The sequence below is a fragment of the Petromyzon marinus genome, chromosome 18 (genome assembly GCF_048934315.1).
Source record: "Petromyzon marinus isolate PM22_M1 ecotype Great Lakes invasive population chromosome 18, UKy_Petmar_22M1.pri1.0, whole genome shotgun sequence".
Classification (NCBI taxonomy): Eukaryota; Metazoa; Chordata; class Hyperoartia; order Petromyzontiformes; family Petromyzontidae; genus Petromyzon; species Petromyzon marinus.
In genome coordinates, this window is record NC_133684.1 from 649,915 (window position 1) to 660,154 (window position 10,240).

The following is a 10,240-nucleotide window of genomic DNA, read 5'->3' on the forward strand; positions in this document are numbered from 1 at the left end:
GTCAGCCCCTGCCTCAGATGCCACCACACCGTGCCACCGCTTCCTTAATGCGTCTCAATCCCTCCCTTAAGCGTCGCGGAATAGACAGCCGTCCTCAAATGTGTTAACATATTGGTACAATCTGGTGTTAGGTCAGAATGGTGAATGGAATGTCCTTGTGTATGCCATTACAATCTTCACTGGAGGTAATGTTAATTATGGAGGTAATGTTAATTATGGAGGTGATTTTTCGATTTAAAGCTTTCGTGACTGCAATGATTCATCTTTTTTGGTTCTTTCGGTAAAGTCACGTAGAATGAGAATGAAACGTCGTGAGAATATTATTGTGTTATTTTATTTTATCAATTTATTATTTTATTCTCATTCTACGTGACTTTATGGAGGTGATGTTAACTATGGAGGTGATGTTAACTATGGAGGTGATGTTAACTATGGAGGTAATGTTAATTATGGAGGTAATGTTAATTATGGAGGTAATGTTAATTATGGAGGTGATGTTAACTATGGAGGTAATGTTAATTATGGAGGTAATGTTAATAATTAAACGTTTTTTTAAGAATGCTACATATTTTCTAAACTTAAATATTTTAATGCAAAATGTCTATTTATGAGCTAGTTTAAGATAAACAAAACTACGACTTTGCATATTATTTTATTTTACCAGTATTCATACTGTATATGCACAGCGTATAATATCAATAATTCATAATGTTCTGCAATAAATAATATACCACTGTATATTTATATGCAGTTTTAAATATATATAGAATACGTATACATGGAAATGTAATGCATATTGAATGCAGAATCATTGACGTACACACAAGCAAAAGGTATTTAGTCATGTATAGCATGTAGATGAATGTTACCATATACTTTGCTTAATTTATCTGGGTGCATTTAATAAAGTATAGTTGGTCCTGCATCACCTGTGCCCATTGTTGCCATAGCGAGACTAAGTGCTATTTTTGGGTCCATTCATCACAGCGAGCTATTATCGCTCTCTCCTAATTATCTTGCCCAACCCAATCATCGCATCCCCTTCAGCAGCATTGAGGGCGTTTTGCTAACATAGGGCTATTGTGCTTTTGCCCGCTCGCTGCAGCAACAGGAGCGCAAGCAAGTACTGTAGTCAACCAACACGGGGGTGATGGGCTTGCACATAAGCAACTATACACCTGCATTAAAAAAAACAAATTGGGGCAAAAGAGGCATACCTAAAAATGATGGCAAGGGACCCAATTTGCAGAGCGCTCTTATGGCAAACTGAAGAATGTTGTCGTGTCTTGGCTCAGGTACGTGGACACCTGCGGGTGATTGCAGAGGCCGGCCAGCAGAGGGTGAATGTTGGAAACGCGTCTTTGTGGAGCAATCAAGCCAAGCCTCCTCCTCTTCATTCATACTTATCTCTGCAGTAGCAGGCTCGACTCTGGATCATGTTCACCATCAGAAAACACGAGCTCCTCTATAATAGTGCTTTGCTGAACTCCTTAACAAGCTGCCATTAACACGAAGAGTACGGGCTTCTATGCGTTCCACTTTTGTTATCGCTTCTTTACATTCAGCACAAAGGTTCGTGATGGTGAAATAGAGTGGGGTTTAACATATCAGTTATGAAAGCTTTGCTGTTTAATATAAAAACATCTTCAAACGAATTTCCATTACTTAATATCTGTTTACACGCAACAAATGTTCATGCGACTATCAAACACATTTCGGCACTTTTGTAAAGTTTCTAGTGTTATATTTTAAGATGAAATATTGCCATTGAAAAAATGTACGTACGAAAAGCAATTAACAGCTATTTGTATCGGCTCTGCCTCCAACTGTAATAATGGCTCGTGTTGAAATAATCCACTTTTGTGTTTGGATAGCTTAAATCACAACACACAGCTTTCAGATGTGGTACCCTTTGAATTTTTACAAAAGCTTTATTTATTTTTAGTGGGGGAAGGGGGTGGGTCGTCGTTTTGTTTTTGAATCGCGCACGATGAACGGGGTGAGCACGGCGCTGGTGATGGGATATTTGTGTGTAATGTGAAGCACGCAGAGGCAGCACTGCCTAAAAGCTTCGCGCAAGGCGAAATCATGAGGACGCCACCATCGGCACGGCACGGCCCGGCCACGAGGCCGTGACGACGGCGCAAATTGTGGCGACTCCCAACGGAGCCACGGGAGGAAGGCGAATGCGGTTAGGTGCTGAGAAGACAGATTGCCGGGCGTCCCGTGAGATCGTGAGCGGAGAATGTTTACCCATCCCAGCAAAGGACACAGGTGTCTAAAATGGGTGCTGCCGATTAAATTAAAGAGGGATTTGATATCAGCCAAGGATCATCATGGTTTTGGAAGAGTTTGTGTTATTTTTGCGTGACGGATTGTCCTTCCCCGCACCTCCGATTAGCACGCTTGGCTACGCACGGCGCGAAATAAGTTCAACATACATATGTTGTTGCAGCAATCCATTATTATGGTAGCTTCAGCATTTATATGGCAATGCTTTTATGCCTCGGCAATTCAGCGCAACACATCACATCTTAAACATTTGAAGTGCACCCCCAGTGGCAGGTGTCCCTGTGTGCCACAAGAAGACTCAGTACTGGCCTACAAGTGGACATTAGCCTGACAGTATGGGACGATGATTGCTCTACATAAAGCCAGTTAAGTAATTTTGCGTGACACTGGCACACAGTGGCCTACTCATTTCAAATGACGTCACAGGACATTTAAGGTCCACTATAAAGACTCTAATATACCTCGTCGGTGTTAATCAGCGCAGCCTGCTCGAATCCAACCTTGAACTGCTGGACCGTATTGACCTCCTTCTTTCGTATGGCATTTTTGTGGATTGTAACAGATTGCAAGTTGATGTCGACATTTGATATACATTTGGCTGCTTCAGGAGTAGCAGCGTGGATTTGTTCCAGATTGCCGTTGAATGATCCGATTGGGCGGTCGTTCGTGACATGTTGCACGGTCTGAGACGTTGCACCACAGTCACAAACTGTCAATGAACTGCAGCTGCACTTTATGCTATAAATAAAACGCCTGGGAGTTAAAACCCTGTTCGCAGTGCAAATGCAGACAGCGAAGACTTGAGGCGTGCAGGCTGCTATGGATGAAACAGAAGGTCAACTCGTGTGTCAAATTATTAATGAACAATCAAAGGGTACAACTGCCTACAGCAATTGCAGAGCACGATGAAGCCAATTTTGTTCAAAATCGTCTTGTATAAATATTCTGATTTTAAATTAATTGTAGTGCTCCATTAAATATGAGACACTGCTGATCTGCAATGTTACAGTGTGTCAGTTCTTTTTAATGGGTAATATCCGCAGTGGTAAATTGGGAAATGTTTTCGTACATTCACTTTGCATACACACTCTTTTGTTTGATTTAATAACATTGCACAGCTTTCTCTCAATTCAGCTAAACGTTGCTACAGTGGGAAACCATGTAGCCTTCATTTTACATAATGTGTTGTAGGCTACGTTTGTGTTGCATAAACAAAGTGTACACGCTAGATTTATACTATCATTCCATTGTGCTATTACATATACTATACATGACGGTTAATACCAAGAGTATATCCTTTCAAGTCAATGGTCACGAATAGAGGCCACATGATGGCATTAGTAGCTGCTACACCCAGCAATTGCTCTCTGAGAGGAATTCTCCACCGCTCGCTCTCGCCCTGGGGTTGCATAAAAGGTCCCTTGCTGTTCGGCGACGGTGCTTTTATCTGGGTCCCGTTGCTCCAGGGATGAAAATCCAATATTCCTTAAGGAGAAGCCCAAGGGGATGCATCCAGTCGATAGAGCTCTACTGCTGGCGCCGTGATTTCGCCGCCCGAGTTGATGGCATCGCTTGGTCAATTGGAGCAATGCGGCTGGAATTGCACTCACACTCAATCAAGCCCGGTTTGATCCTAACAGGCAGCGTGTGTCCTACCTGAAATAAATCATCATCGTGTTGCCATGGCGTGTGGTGCGAGCCACGCGTCGGTCCCGCTAAGGGATGATGAGCAGCGTTTTGCCGGCATAAAAGCTTGGCGTTGGCATCTTAGGAGGTCCACTTGGTCTCAAATAGGCTGAACCCTTGTACCTTCTTACAGAAGACGAAGAGCCAGAGGGCCTCGTGTCTTGCTGCTGCTGTTCATACATTTGAATTGTCCCATAATATTGTAAGGGAAGGCTCTGCAAGTGGATATTTTGTTTCTGCGTTTAGTACTCTAGACCTCGTTTCAGACTGAAAAAACTTAAAGGAAAATTGAATTTTGTCATGGAGTGTAATTTTGTCTTCAATCAGTGTATGCCGTCGACAAAGACACATGGAGCAAGAATGGATGCTGTGAATTGGAGTTGAGTGATTGTAAAGACAGAGTGCATGAGCCACATTTGGAATTCTAAATTCGCATACGGTGGTATTTTACAAGCTAACATTTTGGTCCCTCCGAATCTCATGGGGAAAGATATTTTATTATCCCATGGTGTGATACATGGGGGAGTTGCTGCTGTAATGGTTATCTCACTGGACTTGTTGAGTTCGTGAGATATTTCACCCACCTCCAATTGCAACCTTCATCATATTGGAAGTAGCGAGGCTGAAGTGAAATTACGAATTTCGATCGCACTTGAGTGCACGAAACAGATAAACAGAAGCATCTGGCACACCGGCAGCACGAAAGCGACGAACCCCATCTCTGGTTGAGAGACAGGGGTCAATGTCTGCATTCATAAACAAACAAAACTGGATGCCTTTTTTGACCAGTGATCATATCACATGCTGAAGTCTGTAATCAAACGGCACATCAGCTAGTGTATGAAACGGAGCCAGGAGGCTTCGACTCTTCGGACACATTTTCTGTGCTGACACATTGGCAGAACACGCCAGAGCTCTGCGCGTGATCATTGATGGCCTTCCTCAGGACTGGAGGCAACCCCAGGGCAAGGGTGGCAGTATGGTCCGATATTGTTTGTTCGTATTCGAAAAAAATTTGAACCGTGCCTTTGATTTTTTTCTTCTTACTGTACCATTGCAGGATAATTGCGTACCGCCATGTTGGTACCTTATATCGTACCTCAGAAAAAAAGCTTTCAAAATACGAGACAGCCAGTGAACTGGAACACACACACCAAGCTCTCAAGATGAATGGATATTCGGACTACACAATCCGTAAAGCTATCACCCCAACCGTTGAGAAAGAACCATCTGGGGACTCAATAAAAACCATCACCTTGCCATACATAGCATCAGTCACCAAAATATTTCCAAAATCATGAGCAAACACAAGATCCATGTTCGATTTAACATAGTACATAAAATTCGTAATCTGATCCCATCTGTGAAGGATGTGATCTCTGACATGCAATACCCCGGCGTCTACAAACTAAGCTGTGTCTGCGGCAGTAGTTACATTGGGGAAACTAAGCGACATGTCTCGGACCGTGTTCATGAACATAAGGCAGATCTGAAACACGGTAGGACCAATACCTCGGCCGTGGCTGATCATTGTTTTAACGCGGTGGGCTCACACGAAATTTATTTATCTAAGACAAAGGTACTTTGCAAACCCACTGGCTATCAATAAAGATTCGTTCATGAAACGATCCATATATACAGACAGACACAATTTGAACGGAGAAGATGGGTACAAACTGAGCAATCATTGGAAGGACGTTGTCAACCAGTTTAAGTCATAACTAGTTGTGAAGTTTCCATCCTACCACCTTCCGATGTTAGTTGTTCATTAACAGGTTCACACTAACACAGCCATTTCGCGCACCTATCTAGAGGTTGCGGCTCTGCGATCTTGCCATTAACAAGCTAATCGCTCTCATTGACATGCTAATCTCTCACAGTACCATGCTAATCTCTCACAGTACCATGCTAATCTCTCTCATTGACATGCTAATCTCTCTCATTAACATGCTAATCTCTCTCATTAACATGCTAATCTCTCACATTAACATAGTAATCTCTCACAGTAACATGCCAGTCTCTCACATTGACATGCTAATCTCTCACAGTAACATGGTAATCTCTCTCATTAACATGCTAATCTCTCATAGTAACATGTTAATATGTAACATTAACATGCTAATCTCTCACAATTAACATGCTAATCTCTCAAATTAACATGCTAATCTCTCACATTAACATGCCAATCTCTTACATTAACATGTTTATCTATCACATTAACATGCTCATCTCTCACATTAACATGCTAATCTCTCACATTAACATGCTAATCTCTCACATTAACATGCTAATCTCTCACATTAAAATGCTAATCTTTATGTCTCACATTAACATCGCCACCACAGCACGCACGCCGTGGAGGCCGCTCACCGATCTTACATTAACATGCTAATTTGTATTCTTTGGGTCTTTCGGTAAGGTCACGTAGATAGGTTCAAAGAAAATAACAAAAAATAACAAAAACTTTGACGTTTCGATCGCAACACAAGCGATCGAAACGTAGTTTTTGGTTATTTATTATTTTCTTTGAACCTATCTATGTGACCTTACCGAAAGACCCAAAGAATATGAATTTCTGCAGTCACGAAAGCTTTAAGTCATGCTCATTTTTTACCTGGCAGCCCTTGAATTGGTGGAAATCCCACCACCGTCGCGGTCACCGCCCACCACTTACATTAACATTAGCTGCCCCGCCCATGCTGCTGACATTTGGGCTATGCCAATTTCAAACCTTTATAAACAGTTTGCCTTTAGAAGCTAACCCTCTTTTCCTGATGACCGCTTGTGTTGCGATCGAAACGTCGTAGTTTTTTGTTGTTTTCTTTTGAACCTATCTACGTGACTTTATCGAAAGACCCAAAGAATATAAAATACCGTAGTTTCGTACCATAACTGATGAAAAAATATCTTGCTGTACATAAGGACCAAAAAAATCCTGTACCTTAATTTCTTACCATACTGCCACGCTTGCCCCAGGGGCAGGCCAAGGCTGACCTACATTCCAGCGATGTAGGCCCCCGATCTCCGACATCATCATCTCAGTGGCCTGTGCTCGGCGGGGCGTCGGGCGCAGGACGAGGGTTGCCTGGCGATGTCTCCACGAGGACCGTTATGCCTCAGCTGTGGCCTACGAGTGATTGAGTATATAATTGGCTACACCACAGTCGATCCGCAGGTCATGTGTGGTGGGGTAAAGCGAGGGTACACTCAGCTACTTCTAAAGATGCTTGCCCAATGTGGAAGAGGGTGCCAAATTTCCTCGAGGGGCTCTCTTGAGCTCTCTCTCGTGGAGGCGTTTCAGCCAGCAGTGGTGTGAACAAGTCATTGCAGGGTTGCACCTTTACCACATTTTCAGAATCATACTATAACATCATGAGGCCTCCTTTGCCAGTACCAAAATATAATAATAGATTTTTTTCCCCTTTTTTCTAGCAACAAAACTAAAACCTTTTTACAAGGAATCATGTTTTCATTCACCACAATACCTGCGGTCAGAATGCAAACAAAACACACACTCTGATAATGTATGCATTGTCCTTGAAATTGATTGGTCCACACCAGAGACAGCTTTCCTTAGAGCCTCGTCTCAAACGGTGTTCGACCAGATGACGCCAAAAGGCGTACAGTTCAAAGACAACGCACTATCAGAGTAATGAGGGCTCGGGGCAAGCATTTACATCATGAGGCCTCCTTTGCCAGTACCAAAATAAAATAATAGGTTTTTTCCCCTTTTTTCTGGCAACAAAACTGAAACATTTTTACAAGGACAATGCATACATTATCAGTGTGTTTTTTGTTTGCATTGTGACTGCAGGTATTGTGGTTAATGTAAACATGATTCCTTGTAAAAAGGTTTCAGTTTTGTTGCCAGAAAAAAATGAGAAAAAAACAATTATAATACTATAACACTTCTAAATAAAAGTCTAAATAGGAAGATATATTTAAAATTTAAACATTTTGGTAAAATATTAACCTTGACAAAACAGTTAATGGAAACTTTGTGTAAAAAAAATGCAGTAGGAAATGTGTATTCATTATCAGTTGTGAACATATGTTCTTTACGATGTTATTAAATATTAAGCAAATTGATAAACATTGCCCAGCTGGTTATTAAATCCACCGATTTAAGTCAATTATGAGTGTGGATCTTTCCCTAAAACCTCATGTTTAATAAGCCCTGCTAAGCCATTGGACCTCAGCCAGTTTGTCTTGATGGGATAGCCTATCATTAGCATTCGCAGCAGGATAAAAAAAAACTACTTTAGACACTCTTATCACGGCTTAAAATGTTCCAAATTGTGTCCCTCAATTAATTCACAACGTATAAGCAGAGCAGTGAAGATGTGAACAACTCACCTTCAAGTTCTAATTGCCATAATTTGGCTGCTTATCTTGGCTTGGACAATTCTATTTTTGATGCAATTTTAAACATAATTAAAGTTTACCATTATTGTATTGGAACATTAGGTGTGGAATATGTTAATATCTTGGGTCGTTTAGCCACATTCCAGTGGAAGTAATGTAATAATGTATTTTATGAGGGAACTTTGCCAGATAACATATATTGCGTGCCTAAAGTTATTAATGTTTACAATTTGTGATCGTAACTTTATTTTAAGATTTTTTTGTGAAACGATGACATGGCTTGCTCATGAATGCTGGTATCACGTGCTCTTCAGTATGCAGTGCATGAAAGCCAGAACACTATTGTCACATGACCACAAGAATCAAATTTGCAACTTCATACAATCTGGCTCATGGGCGAGCGTGCAACATCTGATCGTCTGTTCCACCACTAAGCTTGACGACTGCTCCACTTACAGTTGGAGTGGCTGAATTATTCTGAGATTGGAGCACTGTGTAAAATTTTGTCAGAAGGTGCACCACAAGCCTATGCAAAAAATGGGACGTAACTACTCTCCGTCAAAAGCCTAAGTCCTGATTAAAACAAGGCACTTGACGAAGCATTGCATTACTTCTCAATAAAGGAATGTGGAGGGTTTTAAGATGATTTGAAACAGCGGGGTATTGTACAGACAACATCTCTGCAACTGGCTGAATTTGCGAGCGTTCTCATACTTGTAATTATAATGTTAGCATTGTACTCAAATGTGTACGTTTATGAAATGTCATGCAACGTAAAATAATATCGATGCCTCATGATTCTCTGGCATAATTGTAAAGCGTTGCTCTATTTTAACACCAGTTTATACTGCAAGTCGCCCTGTGTGTGTTAGATGTGTCAGTATGATGGTACATTGGTGCTAATGTTGAAATGCTTCCTTGAATGTGATAAATAAGAACAAATCCAGAAAAAGCTTAAAAGTCGGCCAGAGGGAATTGTTTACAAATGTATCCATTTACACTTTACAAATTAACTTTTGTCTCATAGTCACAATGTGTACTCGTACACCATAACTACAAGCACTGTGTGTGCTTAATGCAGGTACTTGATTCTTTGCAAAAGGTATCTATTTGGTTTTGATTTTCGAGTTAAAGCTTTCGTGACTGCAAGGATTCATCTTCTTTGGTTCTTTCGGTAAAGTCACGTAGAATGAGAAAATAATAATAAATTAATAAAATAAAATAACACAATAAAATTCTCACGACGTTTCGGCCACAACACAAGTGGCCTCCATCAGGTGAAGGGACGAGACTGTCTGGAGGACAGCGCTGGAGTGAACACAGCCAAGCTCAGACCGTGACCTTTAAGCTGTGTGAGAAGAAACAGAGCGCCTTGATAAAGGAATTAGCATAAAAATTAGCATTTAATTGGCGGACTTAGCATGATGAAAATATAGTGTACCATTGAAAATTAGTTTAATGTGACTGGTCGCAGAAATAGCTATGTTAAAGTCAAAGCCTACACATCCACAGAGGCACCTAGTACAAATAAAACAGGAGAATTTAGCATTGAAATAACTTAGTGATTAGCTTGTGACTGGTCATAGAAATAGCTATGTTAAAGTCAAAGCCTACACATCCACAGAGGCACCTAGTACAAATCAAACAGGAGAATTTAGCATTGAAATAACTGAGTGATTAGCTTGTGACTGGTCATAGAAATAGCTATGTTAAAGTCAAAGCCTACACATCCACAGAGGCACCTAGTATAAATCAAACAGGAGAATTTAGCATTGAAATAACTGAGAGATTAGCTTGTGACTGGTCATAGAAATAGCTATGTTAAAGTCATAGCCTACACATCCACAGAGGCACCTAGTACAAATCAAACAGGAGAATTTAGCATTGAAATAGCTGA